The sequence below is a fragment of the Notamacropus eugenii genome, chromosome 4, assembly GCF_028372415.1.
Source record: "Notamacropus eugenii isolate mMacEug1 chromosome 4, mMacEug1.pri_v2, whole genome shotgun sequence".
Taxonomy (NCBI): Eukaryota; Metazoa; Chordata; class Mammalia; order Diprotodontia; family Macropodidae; genus Notamacropus; species Notamacropus eugenii.
Window position 1 is genome coordinate 93,920,601 of NC_092875.1, and position 14,466 is coordinate 93,935,066.

General features: G+C 40.2%; 1 protein-coding gene across 2 annotated transcripts in view; it reads right to left on the bottom strand.

Annotated features, from left to right (window-relative positions):
• Nucleotides 1-1,167: 1,167 nt before the first annotated feature.
• Nucleotides 1,168-14,466, bottom strand: part of LOC140500393 (maestro heat-like repeat family member 5) — a 193,782-nt gene continuing 180,483 nt past the window's right edge. Inside the window, exons 35-38 of one of the 2 annotated variants that reach the window (XM_072602917.1) lie at nt 5,038-5,154; nt 2,666-3,568; nt 1,826-1,878; nt 1,168-1,416 (exon numbers count right to left, since the gene is read on the bottom strand). The gene's annotated coding sequence lies outside the window, so the exon portion shown is untranslated. Of the gene's footprint in view, nt 1,417-1,825; nt 3,569-5,037; nt 5,155-14,466 lie in introns of both variants that reach the window. The other variant, XM_072602916.1, reaches the window with a different exon arrangement.

Genomic DNA, 14,466 nt, shown 5'->3' on the forward strand with positions numbered 1-14,466 from the left:
TACAAGGCAACCTGGGGGTAAAAGAAATAGTATCTGGAAGTGTCCGCACATCTTCCTGCAAAGATGGTATTTGAGCTGATCCTGGAAGGAAACTTGGGACTTCACAAGGCTGAGGGAAAAGAAGGCATGCCCTGCAGATGGGGACAAAGAGCTTTGAAGTTATGGAGAAGAAAGATGGAATGTCATGTAGGGGACATAGCAAGAATGCTAGCGTGGGTGGATCATGGTGTATATGAAGGAGAAAAACATATAATATGCCTGAAAAGGAAAATGGGAGACAGATTGAGAAGAGCTTAAATGCCAAACAAAGGAGTTTGTACTTGATTCTGGAGGCAATAGGGCTATACTGAGCTTTATTAAGAAGGGAGTGACATGGTCACTTCCCATAAAATTTAGGAAAACCATTTTGATGGCTCTTTGGAGGGTGGATTAGAGAAAGGAGAGACAAGCCTAGGAAAACAAATAGGAGGCCAATGCAATAGTCCAGATGAAAGATACTGAGGCCTGAAGTGGAGTGGTAGTTGGAGAAGTGGAGAGTAAGAGATGAAGGAAAGATAGCATGGTGCCCTTAGAATAATGATGTTCTATTCCCCATTTTTGGGCCTTAGCACTGACTGCCCCTATGCTTCAAATGCTCACCCTCCTCACCTCCACATCTTGGCATCCCTGACTTCCTTCAAGACATAGCTCAAATCCAGCTTTCAGGAGACCTTTCTAATCCCTCAAGTGCTAGTGCCTTCCCTTCTGGGATGAACTCCCAGGTACTCTATATGGACACCGAGGTGGCACAAAGGATAGAACATTGGGCTTGAAATTGGAAAGACTCATCTTCCTGAGTTCAAATTCAGCCTCAGACACTTACTAGCTGTGTGACTCTGAATTTAACAGAGTTTAACCCTGTTTGCCTCAGTTCCTCATCTGTAAAATGAGGTGGAGAAGGAAATTGCAAACCACTCCAGTATCTTTGCCAAGAAAACTCCAAAATGAAGTCATGGAGAGTCAGATGTGACCAAACAACAACATGATGCTTGTATGTTCCCTTTTATTTACATGTTGTCTCTCCCATTGGAGTATAATCTTCTGAAGAGCAGAGATTAATTTTTAGCCTTCCTTTATATCCCCAGTACTTAGTACAGTGCATGACACATAGTAAGTGCTTAACAGATGGACACTTATTGATGGTTTATTGACTAATTAGATATGAGAGCTAAGAGGGCCACCATCATTTAGTCCTGAGTAGGACTCCCAGGTCCTTGACAAGTGATGTTGATGAACTCTGAACTCCTGTGACAGGAACTCACCACCTCCTGAGGCAGCCATCACTGTAGAACAGCTCTAATTATTACGACATTTTTCAATTCCCTTAAACAAACATTTATTAAATGCCCAGTTGGAACCAAACCATCGTGCTCAAGGCTGCAGAAACAAAGATAGATATGACCCAGGTCAAAGGGATCTCTCTCTCTTCAGCATTCTCCTAAGACTTTGCCTGGATCCCCCTTCACATTTAGTTCCCTCTCCCTCCTGTCATAGATATATGTGTATTAAACGGTAAGCTCCTTGAGTCCGAGCTCTAGGCATCAGTCAACCACTCAGCATGCATTTACTCTGATCTAGGCTTCTAGGCTCAGCCTCAGAACCCAGTCCTGGGGGGAGGGAAGGAAAGAGGATAAAGGCAGATAGGAGAAGGAGACCTAGTCCTTGACCTCTGGAAACTCAAAATCTGGAAAAGGAGATTGGATACCCACTCAAGTGTGATGTGGTTAAAAGAGCATGGAATTTTAAGTCTAGAGAGCTGGGTTCCAGTCCTGACATGGTTACTTACTAGCTTTGTGATCTTAGACAAGTCACTGGACCACTAAGCCTCAATTTCTGCACCTGTAAAAAAAAGAGAAAAATACCTTCTCTCATTCCATCAGGGAATGGTATGTATATCTGGTACAGGGATCACCTTGCTAACAGTCTAGCACTTTTAATGAATCATTATTTGATTTGCAAATATCTCCTATCTGGGAGAAATCAGTTTGTCAGAGACCAATTCCTCCTCCTATATAGGGATTATTATAAGGTAAGCCCCCTCCCCTCCTATAAACCATAGAACACTATTCAGTGGCAAGCTATTATTTTGTTATTTCAAAATAAGAATAAGCTGAGGCTGCTAGGTAGCCTCTGTAGATTGAGTGCTAGCCCTGTAGTCAGGAAGACATGAGTTCAAATTTAACCTCAAACACTTATAGGAGGGTGACTCTAGACAAGTCACTTAAACTCCAGCTACCTCAGTTTCCTCATCTGTAAAATAGGATAATATTAGCATCCACTTCCCAAGGTTGTTGTGGCCATCAGAAGAGAAAATATTTGTAAAGCACTTATCACAGTGTCTGCCACATAGTAGGCACTTAATAAATGTTTTTTTCCTTCTACTCCCCTCCAGAAAATGGGAATTGTAATCCCATCTCTGTAATTTATCAGCTGTGGGGTCTAGGAAAAGCCTCTTGACCTCTTTGGGCTTCAATTTCCTTATCTATGGACTAGATGACCTCTAAGGTCCCTTTTCTCTGTATCCCACAGTCCTAAATTCCGTTGTTCATTGTTGACTTCCCGTTCCTCCTTGAGGCTCTCTTTCCTCCAGGTTTTGGGGCACCCTCTGTCCTCATTCTCCGCCTACCCTTCCATGTGCTTCTTCTCAGTCTCCCTTGCTGCATCCTCATCCAGATCATGCCGTCTCACTAGTAGGATCCCACAAAGCTCTGTCCTGGGCATTTCATATTTCCTCCATCAAGGAATCAGCTCCATCAGCTGAGAGTCTCCCTTTTCTTCCCATACTTACCTCAGCCTGTTTCCCTGCCTCAGAGTCAAGCTTCTAAAAGAAGAAAAGGGCTGCTTTGTTGTACCCCATCTTGTAAGGGAAATGATCATGTGCTGGGATCAAAAGGCAGGAAAGAAAGTGGAGAAACAGCCCAGATCATCCATATTAATAAGTAACAAGACAAATAAAAGAGATCTTGGAGCTCCAAAAGGCCAATCCCCTCCTTTTACAAAGGGGAAAGCTGAGGTCTAAAGGGTATGTGACTTTGCCCAAGGTTACACAGGCAGTTAATGGCAGGATGGGAATAGAACCTTAGTACTTTGATACTCAGCTCCAGTCCTATCCACTGTACCCCATGGACGCTATTCCAGTCTAATCCCTGTTGGAATGGGGTGAAGGCCTCCTGAGAGGCAAGGACTTTCTCAAAGCCTGGACTCTCTCCTTTAAGACAGTTGCGCATTTCCAGATTTGGTGCAGCTGTAGTCCCAACCCACTCCTCAACCTAGCCCTCTGTCACCCTTTCTCTCTGTCTTTCAGAGAAGAGTGAGGAATAAACCACCTGTATTTGACCCCTATCTTCTGCATCCACCACTGTCCAACCCACTCCAGGATTTCTCATCTCTAGCTAATCTGCTGAGGCTGTGATCACTCTGAAGGCTGCCAGTGACATCTACTGGAGACTGGGAAGATGAGCCTGGCTGATGTCCCTCCAGGCTGCTTCCTTCCCATGCTGGAGCTGTCAGCAGTCACTGGATGTCAGAACTAGAGAGAGATACAAAGACAAGCAAGATAGAATGATGAGGCTGAAAGGGGCCTTAGAATATAGACTTGGCATATCATAGCAGGAAATAAAAACTTAAATCATAGAATATCACACCTGGTAAGGACTTAGTTCCTAGAATGTCCAACATAGACATCTAATACAATCCCTTGAATTTAAGAAAGTAGGAAACCAGGGCCCAGAGATAGGCATTAACTTGCTTAAGGTCACACAGGAAAACAATGACCAATTCACGATTAGAATTGAGGTCTTAATGGAAGTGTAGGCTTGCCAGCCACTCATGACTCCAAAGAAACCAGGAAGGTTTCTCCGCCACCAAAATATCTTACCCACGGATCTGTCAGGGTACTTGAAATTCTATCAGAAATTCATTCCTTTGAGTTTATGTTTTTAATTAATGTTCAAGGACAAGAAATGGATGAAAGACAGGTTTGACATCCTACCATACCCACCCTAAGTCAGTAAGGTTAGGCCTGAGGGTTAGAGCTAGGTCTGGGTTCATAGCAAAGGTCTGTCTATGATAGGATCAGGCCTCAGGCTGGATCCATACTTAGGGCTTAGTCTGAGTCCATAGCTAGTTCTCAGTCTGGGGCCAGGGTTAGAATTTGATCTATGACCAGAATTAGGGATCAATCTGAACCGAGGGTCAGGATTCAGGCAGGATCCTGAGTCAGGGTTCTGTCACTATCTGATTCAGACGAGAGTCAGGACCTGGTTTCAGCCTGAGACCAGGCTCAGGGCCATGTTTCAGTCTGGGACCATAGTAAAGAGTTTCAGGGGAGTTCATTATAATAGATCAGATCCAACACTCTACCATCCCCCCAAACACACACACACACACACACACACACACACACACACACACACACACACATACATACCACTCCCAGTCTACCAATCTATCAGTTTGTCTCAGGACAGCACAAGACCCTAGATAAATCTGATGGGCTCAGATTGGGGGATGGGGATCTGGATCTCTTTGAGGGATTAGCTCCCTTTGAGGATGTTGCATCACCATAGCAACAGTGAGACTTTTTTTTCCCCTCAGGTTTCTCTGTGCCAGTTGCAACTCTTGCTGTCTTCTCCTGCCTTAGTAAAAAGAGCCAGTTCCTGTCAGATTCCATGGGATTCCCCCAGGGACTGAGACCCATGGCTATTTTCCCTCATTGCCCTTACCTCTTCAGGGAGGAGTATTGAGACATAAGGCAGAAGTCCTTCGAGAGAAGGAGATTTGGGGAACGCTTCCAGCAAACATCCCTGCATAACACTGAATACTTTGAACACTTTCAGGCATCCCCTCAAACCCCTAGAAAAGAGGCAGGACTGTGTTCATTGTTTCCATTTCACAAGTAGGGAAACTGAGGCCAAGATACAGGGAAATGATCACAGCTTCTCTCAGGATCCTAGGTCATGTCAAAATTAAGCTTAGAACTCAGGCATCACAACTCACCTTTTCTTTTATGTTCTTTCACATAAACCCTTTGCAGTTTCTCTCTTTTTTTCCATTTCATGTACCCCTTTGCTTTCCATGCTCCTCATTTGACATGCCTGGTGCTGGAGAAGCATCCTAGCAGAGGAGGTAGAGGGTCAGACATGAATTTGAATCAGGAAGGCCCGCATTCAAGTTCTGGCTAGGATACATATTAGTTGTGAAATCCTGAGCAAATCACTTTTCAGTGCCCCCTTCAATAAGATTATAAATTGCAGAAAATTTGAGGTCTGCAACATTTCACACTATATACCAAGATAAGCCAAAAAGGGATAAATGGTTGGGACATAAAGGGTGATATAAGTAAATTATGGGAGTGTAGGAAAATGCACCTGTCAGATATAGGGATAAAGGAAGAGTTAAGACTAAACAAGAGATAGACAAGATCATGGGAAGAAAAATGGATCATTTTAATTACATGAAATTACAAGACTTTTGTACTAACAAAACTAACACAGACAAAATTAGAAGGAAAACAGAAAACTGGGGGAAGAGGGATTTAAAGCAAGTTTTGTGATATATATCAAATATATATATTCTCAAATATGTAGGGAACTGAGTCAAATTTCTAAATATAAGAGCCATTTCTCAAATGATAAATGGTCAAATGATATGAACAGGAAGTTTTTAAAAGAAGAAATCAAAGCTATCAATAGCCACATGAAAAGAAATCATTACTGACTAGACAAATATAATTAGAATAACTCTGACATACCACCTCACATCTATCTGACTGACTAACATGACAGAAAAGAAAAATAACAAATGTTGGAGGGGTTGTGATAGAGTTGTGAACTAATCCAACCATTCTGGAGAACAACTTAGAGCTACACTCAAAGGATTATAAAACTGTGCATACGCTTGAATCCAGCAATACCTCTATCAGGTCTGTATTCCCAAAAGATAAAAGAAAAGGGGAAAGGACCTATTTATACAACAATATTTATAGCAACTCTTTTTGTGGTGGCAAAAATTTGGCAATTGAGGGGGGATGCCCATCAGTTAGGGAATGGCTGGATAAGTTCTGGTATATGATTCTGCTGAAATACTATTGTACCATAAGAAATGAAAAGGGGCATGGTTTCAGAAACATCTGGAAAAACTTTATGAACTCATGCAAAGTGGAGAGAGTAGAAGCAGGAGAATATTGTACACAGTGATGGCAACGTTGCAAGGATGATCAGCTGTAAAAGACTTTGCTATTGTGATCAAGACAGTGATCCAAAACAATTTCAAGGAACACATGGTGAAAAATACTCTCCATTTCCAAAGAATTGATCAATTCTGAATGCAGATTGAAGCATACTTCCTTTGCTTCACTTTTCTTGGGTGTTTTTCTCTATGTTTTCTTTTGCAGCATGGCTAATATGGAAACATTCTGAATGACTTTGAAGAGGTTTGGGGGTGCCGGTTTGGGGATCTGGGACCCCAAGAATACCGAAACAGAATCTACTGGAATGAATTCATACACTCAAGCCGAAGGGTACAGGTGTCTTTGAAGGCTATGGATGGAAAAGTGTAGGCAGTTTACCAGACATTAAAGGGATTGTCAGAGGCATGGACCTTGGAGATCTGGTGCCAAAAAGAGAGTCCTTGGGTCAGAATCCCCTATGTCTACTCTGACAAGGGAACTATAGAATCAGACCAGCAACAAGGGAAAATTTTCTTGGAGGTGGAGTGGCTAGGTTACTTTCAGAGACATAGTCTTAGGGCTTTCAGGACTCCAGGTCCCACCAACCCATCAGCTTCACATATATAATCAATATCATATTACATGTCTTCTCAAGAGTGGAGAGGCAGGAGGGAAAGAGAATTTGAAACTCAAAATTTTGAAAAATGAAAGCTAAAAAATATTTACATGTAATTGAGAAATATTTCATGAAATAAAATAAAATATTTAATGAAATAAAAATATGAAAAAGGAAAAAAATTGCCAGTTTGCATTTGCACAGGTAATTCTTTATACCAATGAAACCACAAGGCTGTTAAAAAAACTTGTAATCATGTAATCTTGTAACCTTTGTTCCAAACAGGCTATTACACACACACTCAGGTAAGATGTACACAGACATAATTAGTCTAGGATAAAGATTTTGTGAGAGCCAGGAAAACACATCCCATGTGTAAAATATGTAGTTTACACTTTGGATTTAGGTATGCATTTATGTATTTAGGACCCAAACCATGACAATTTATGACTGGAAGAGGTTTAAGAATTCTTCTGATCTGACCCTCTTCCCATGTTACATATGGAAGTGACTTGGACAGGTCACTCTAATAGAAAGCACACATCTGGGATTTGAATCCAGGCTTTCTAACTGAATCCTATTGGGTTGTTATAATTGAAAAAGAATTTAGAGATCATAGATGCAAATCTTCTCATATCACAGATAATAATTTTAGTAATAATAGCTAGCATTTCTATATAGCACTTTAAGATTTACAAAGAACTTTACAAGAGTTATTTCATGTTATTCACACAACAACCAGGGAGGTAGGTGCCGTTATTATCCCCTCTTTACAGGTGAAGAAACTGAGGCAGAGGTTAAGTGACTTTTCCAAGGTCACACACTGTAAGTAACTGGGGCTGAACTGAGGTCTTCCTGACGCCAGATTCAGGACTCTATCCACTGTGACACCTTACTTCCTCTAAATAAGAACCTCAGATATGAAAGAAGAAAAACGGAGAGGGACAGGGAAAAGAGTAGGTAGGAAGGAGTTTTACATCTCAACGCATCTCTTCCAAAAAGCTTTCTCAGATAAATCCCACTCTTCTCAGAACATTCCTTTTTACTGAAATTACCAGCAGCACTTAGGTACACATGCTGAATTGCATAATCCTCCTCTTGTAAACACATTTCCTTAGCATTCATGTCATAGAACCATAAACCATTCAATCTGAAAGAGTCCTTATAATTACTACTCCTAATCTCCCACTCTATTGATGGGAAAATAGAGGCCCCAAGAGAGAAAGAACCATCCCCAAGGTCACAGTGCAAGTTGGTACAAGAACTTGGACTCAGACTCTAGCTCCTAATTCCCACTCTGATGCCTTTGCTCTCAAATTCCCCTTGTGTGAGTTTTATTTCATGGGACCTGGAGTCAGGAAGATCTGTTTTCATATCCTTCCTCAGACACACTGACTAGCTACATGAACCTGGGCAAGTCATTTAACCTCTGCCCACCTCAGTTTCCAAATCTGTAAAATGGGCATAATAACAGCACCTACCTGCAAAGGTTGTTGCCAGGATCAAATGAGATAATACATAGGCCTTGTGAAACTTAAAGCTATATAAATGCTAGTTATCATTTTCACTATTATTAATATCATGTATCATCATTACTGTTGTTTTATGATAATTATTATTTTATCACCTAAGCCAGACTGGGAACATTCTGAGAGCAGGGAGTTTGTCTATACCTTCTGTTGCCTCCAGTGTATCTAACACCATTCTGGGCAAATAAGTGATTAATAAATGTTTATTAAATAGTATGAAAGAAAATGTAATCGGCGCATCCATATGAATTTATTAAGTACATTTTACAAAAATGACCTGATAACAGGAAGGGTAAAAAGATTAAAAATGGGCAGGCTCTGAATGAACTTCTATCAGGGAAGCTATGAAATATACACATTAAAGAGTTCAAGCTTCACATCATGCTTTAAAGTTTAAACAGGGACTTGCCTCAGGTTATATACCTACTAACTGTCAAAACTAATTTTGGAACTTAGAGATCTCTTCCCTACAGGTTCTTTCCTTCCTAATCTGCCATGTTTACTACCTCTCAGTGATTATCTGGGTTTTACAAATGAAGAAGAGGTACCATGATATCACAGAATCATCACTGGACATGAAATTAGGATACCTGAATTCATTCTCTGATTTTTCCTGTTCACAAGCTATCTTGACCTTGAGCAAGGAAGTCACTTTTAAGTACAGAACCTCAGTTTCTCCATCTGTGAAATGGAAGTGATAATCCTTTGGTAACCTACTCACAGGCCGGCTATGAATAAAGTACTTTATGAATATGGCAGCCAGCATGATTGAGTGGAAAGAACACCGGGTCAAGAGACGGTCCTGGATTCAGATCTCAGCTCTGACACATGATTTGGGCAAGCTTGGGCAAATCTCTTAACTCCTTTGAGACTCTGTTTCCTTGCCTATAAAAAGAGGGGATTGAACTAGAAAACCTCCAATGTCCTTTCTAGATCTGAAACTACGGTCTTCTAGACTTAAAGTACCATAGGGGTGTGAGTTGTTATTATTAATTGACTCACCCAAGGTCTCATGGTGACAAAGTAAGGATTAGAGCACTGGATCTTCTGACTTCAGGTTTGTTCTTCTGAAACACTGGCATTGTTTCCCATATGTAAACATGATTTATCCCCTCCTTAAAGAAGCCCTTGTTGTATCCTATCATCCATTCTAGCTGTCATCCTATCTCTCCTCTTCTTCTGGGTTAAACACCTGGAAAAAGACTTGGTATTTCTACTTCCTGTTGACTCACTGTCTTCTAAACCTATTGATGACTTAAATATCCAAATGATCTCTCTATTGCCAAATCTAATGACCTTTCCTCAGTCCTTATCCTGGAGTCCTCTCCACAGCCTTTGATGCAGTTGACTACTTTCTCCTGCAGGACAGTTTCTCTTTTTGGTGTTTTTGTGACACTAGTCTCTCCCTGGCTCTTGTCTTACCAATATGACTGCTCCTTCTTGGGCTCCTTTGCTTCATCTTCCTCCAGCTCTCATTCTAACTATAGAGAGATGATAGATAGGTAGATTGATAGAGAGATAAACAGATAGGTAGGTAGGTAGATAGATAGATAGATAGATAGATAGATAGATAGATAGATAGATAGATAGATAGATAGACAGATACACAATAGCAATATTTTTAAAGGCTCTTTCTAAGGCCCTTTTCTCTTTTTTATCTTCTTATTTGGTCATCTCATCAGTTCTTCTATGCCAATGATTATCAGATATATAGATGGAGATATTAGCCTTAGTTTCTCTCCTTAGCTCTAGTCCTACATCTTCAACTGTCTATTAGATCCTTTGAATTGAATTTCCCATAGGTGTCTCAAACCCAACATTTCCAAAATAGAACTCATTATCTTTTCTCCCCAAACCCTCCCCTCTTTGGATTTCCTATATTCTTGTCAAGGATAGTACCATCCTTGTGGTGAAACAGACCTATGATCTCAGTGCCATCCTCATTTCCTTACTCTTTCACTCCACCTCATTTGCCAAATATTACCATCTCTACCTTCATAAAGTCTTTTGTATGCTTCTCTCCTCTGACACAGAGACAACTCAACTTCTTTCCTGTCTGGTTATTTTCAAGTGCGGAGGCTGTGATTGCTGTAAACCTTTAGATAGAGTTGTGGAGAAAGATAGGAGAGAGAGGAAGAGAGAAGGAAAGAGAGAGGGAGAGAGAGAGACAGGGAGAGACGAGAGAGACCCAGAAAACTATTTTCCTAAGCTACATTGAGCACGTTACTACTGTTGATTCTGTCCTAGCTGTGTTTATTCTTCCTGTCATGAGTAAAGGAATATTGAAAATACAGGGATGTAACCTTGTTAATTTCAAAAGGTCGGGAGAGAATGAGGGGTCGAGGATGACTAAGTCCAGTGAGGAAAGAGTCCCCAAATGACCTCCCTGACCCAACCTAGCAAAGGATTTATACAGAGATGTCTTTAGCTACACTGTATTCTGAAGTGAACTTGGTGGAGGGAATTCTTTGAAGGAAGCATTTTAAGTTTTCGTTTTAGTCTACTTCTTAGGGACTGACATAAGAATTGAGATTGTGTTGCTGGCAGGGATGGGGCAGGAGATGTTTATATTTATGTTTCTGCCTTATCTTCTCAGTAAATAATCCTTTGTGAAAGTGAATTGATATTAATTAGCTAAAAGATAGTGGAGTTCTAATCACTGGTGATTAGTATTGGGAAGAACATAACAGAATGGGGACTAAAGCATTAGAAAAATACTCCCAACCCCTCAGGGGTACTCCTAGCACCCTAAGAAAAAGATATCCTTGCTCTAGGGACCCAACTTGGCAGCGAGAGTTGAGATAAGGACCATCTAGAGTTTATAAAGGCTACAATAAAATCATATAATCCCAGAATTGGAAGGACGTCAGAGACTGATTCAAATTCCACTAGAAGGATGTGAACATTCTTCATGGCACCCCAAAAAGTGAGTAGCCTCTATAACTATGCCTGCAAATACCTGTAGAAAAAGTCCTACCAATTGAAGGACAACTCTCAGGCAATCAATTCAGTGCCACAAAGATTGTTTATTTTAATTTCATAATGTGTCTCTTATTTGTGCCTTCCTTTCCATCTATGAAGCTGCCAAACCTAATTCATTGACCTTATCACCTAAACTATTGCAACAGCCTCCTGAGTGGTCTTCTTAGTTCTAGTCTCTTCCCTCTCTTCTCCTCCACATGGAAGCCAAAGTAATCTTTCTAAACCACAAGTGCTCCCCTCACTCCTCTGTTCAAAAACCCTCAGTTGCTCCCTATTGCATCTAGTGAGAGACGTTTCCTGTGAATATTTAACAAGTAGATCTTTGGGTGAGGAGAATATACATGACGTCTTTTTTTAAGTTTAATCTGTACTATTAAGCTTTCTTCATCATTTTATTTTTAAATATAGTTTATTTTTAGTTTCCAACATTCACTTCTACAATATTTCGAGTTCCAAATTTTCTCCCCATCTCTCCCCTCAACCAACGCCAAGACAGCATACATTCTGACTACCCCTTCCTCCAATCTGCCCTCCCATCTATCACTCACATCCCGTCTCTTATCCCCTTCCCCTCTATTTTCTTGTAGGGCAAGATAGATTTCTATACCACTTTGCCTGTTATGTCTTATTTCCCAGTTGCAGGTAAAAACAATTTTTAACATTCATTTTTAAAACTTTAAGTTCCAACTTCTCTCCCTTCCTCCCTCCCCACCATTGAGAAGTTAATGTAGGTTATATACGTATAGCCATGCAATACACTTCCATAACAGTCATGTTGTAGAAGACTATTTCCTTCCATCATATCCTGCCCCCCCCCATTTATTCTGTTCTCTCTTTTGACCTTGTCCCTTCTCAAAAGTGTTTACTTCTAATTAACCCCTCTTCCTATTTTCCCTCCCTTCTATCCTCCCCCTCCTTGTTTATACCCTTCCCCCCTACTTTCCTGTAGGGTAAAACATATTTTCAAACCCAATTGTGTGTGCATGTTATTCCATCCTTAAGTCAAATGAGATGAGAGGAAGGCTCACTCTCTCTCGCCTGCCCCCTCTTCCCCTCCATTGTAAAAGCTTGTTCTTGCCTGTTTTATGTGAGAGAAAATTTACCCCTATTCTATTTCACCCTATCTCTTTCTCCCGATATATTCCTCTATCACCCCTTAATTTTATTTTTTAAATATCATTCCTTCATATTCAACTCACCTTGTGTCTCTGTCTGTACATAAATAAAATCCTTCCAACTACCCTAAGACTGAGAAAACTCTCTTGGTTTGCAAATATTATCTTTCCACATAGAAATATAAACAGTTCAATTTTAGCAAGTCTCTTATGATTTCTCCTTCCTATTTACCTTTTCATGCTTTTCTTGATTCTTATATTTGAAAGTCAAATTTTCTATTCAACTCTAGTCTTTTCATCAAGAATGTTTGAAAGTCTTCTATTTCATTGAATGACCATTTTTCCCCTGATGTATTATACTCAGTTTTGCTAGGTAGGTGATTCTTGGTTTTAATGCTAGTTCCTTTGATCTCTAGAATATCATATTCTAAGCCCTCTGATCTCTTATTGTAGAAGCTGCTACATCTTGTGCTATCCTAGTTGTATTTCCACAATGCTCAATTTTTTTTCTTTCTGGGTGCTTGCAATATTTTCTCCTTGACCTGGGAATGCTGGAATTTGGCTATCTAGCAGTTTTTCTTTTGGGATCTTTTTCAGGAAACCATCAGTGAATTCTTTCTATCTATTTTACTCTCTGGTTCTAGGATCTCAGGACAGTTTTTCTTGATAATTTCTTGAAAGATGTTGTCTATGCTCTTTTTTTTGATGATGGCTTTCAGGTAATCCAATAATTTTTAAATTTTCTCTCCTGTATCTATTTTCCTGATCACTTGTTTTTCCAATGCGATATTTCACATTATCTTCTATTTTTTCATTCTTTTGGTTTTGTTTTATAATTTCTTGATTTTTCATAAAGTCATTAGCTTCTATCTTCTATATTCTAATTTTTAAGGAATTATTTTCTTCAGTGAACTTTTGGACCTCCTTTTCCATTTGGTCAATTCTGCTTTTTAGCACATTCTTCTCCTCATTGGTTTTTTGAATCTCTTTTGTATTTGGATTAGTCTATTTCTTTAAATTTCTTTATCTATTTTAGGTTTTCAACATTCATTTCCACAAAATTTTCCAATTTTCTCCCCATCTCTCCCCCCTCCCAATTGCCAGGCATTCTGATTGCCCCTTCCACCAAGGTGCCCTCCTTTCTAACATTCCTCCTTTCCCTTATCCCCACCTTCTCTCTTGTCCTATAGAGCAAGATAAATTTCTATACCCCATTACCTATATTTCTTGTTTCCCAGTTGTACGCAAAAACAATTCTCAACATGTGTTCCTAAACTTTGAGTTCCAACTTCTCTTCCTTCCTCCCTCCTCACCCATCCCACTGAGAAGGCAAGCAATTCAGTATAGGCTATATATGTGTAGTTTTGCAGATGACTTACATAATAGTCATGTTGGATAAAGCTAACTATATTTTCCTCCATCCTATCCTGATCACCATTTATTCTATTCTCTCTTTTGACCTTGTCCCTCCCTGAGAGTATTTAACTTCTAATTGCTCCCTCTTCCCATGTGCCCTCCCTTCCATCACTCCCCCCACCTTGCTTATTCCCTTCTCCTCTACTTTCCTGTCATGTTAGATAGATTTTTATACCAAATTGAGTGTGCATGTTATTCCTTCCTTGAGTCAAATGTGATGAGAATAAGCTTCACTTTTTCCCTCTCACCTCCCCCCTTTTCCCCTCCATTGGAAAAGCTTTTCTTGCCTGTTCTATGAGAAATAATTTGCCCCATTCCATTTCTCCTTTTCTCCTGCCAATATATTTCTCTCTCACTCCTTAATTTTACTTTTTTAGATAGGAGCCCTTCCTATTCAATTCACCCTGTGCTCTCTGTCTTTCTGTCTCTGTCTCTGTCTGTCTGTCTATCTATCTGTCTGTCTGTCTGTCTGTCTCTCTCTCTCTCTCTCTCTCTCTCTCTCTCTCTCTCTCTGTCTCTCTCTCTCTCTGTGTCTCTCTCTCTGAGTGTGTATGTGTGTGTGTGTGTGTATGTGTGTATGTGTATAATCCCTCCAACTAC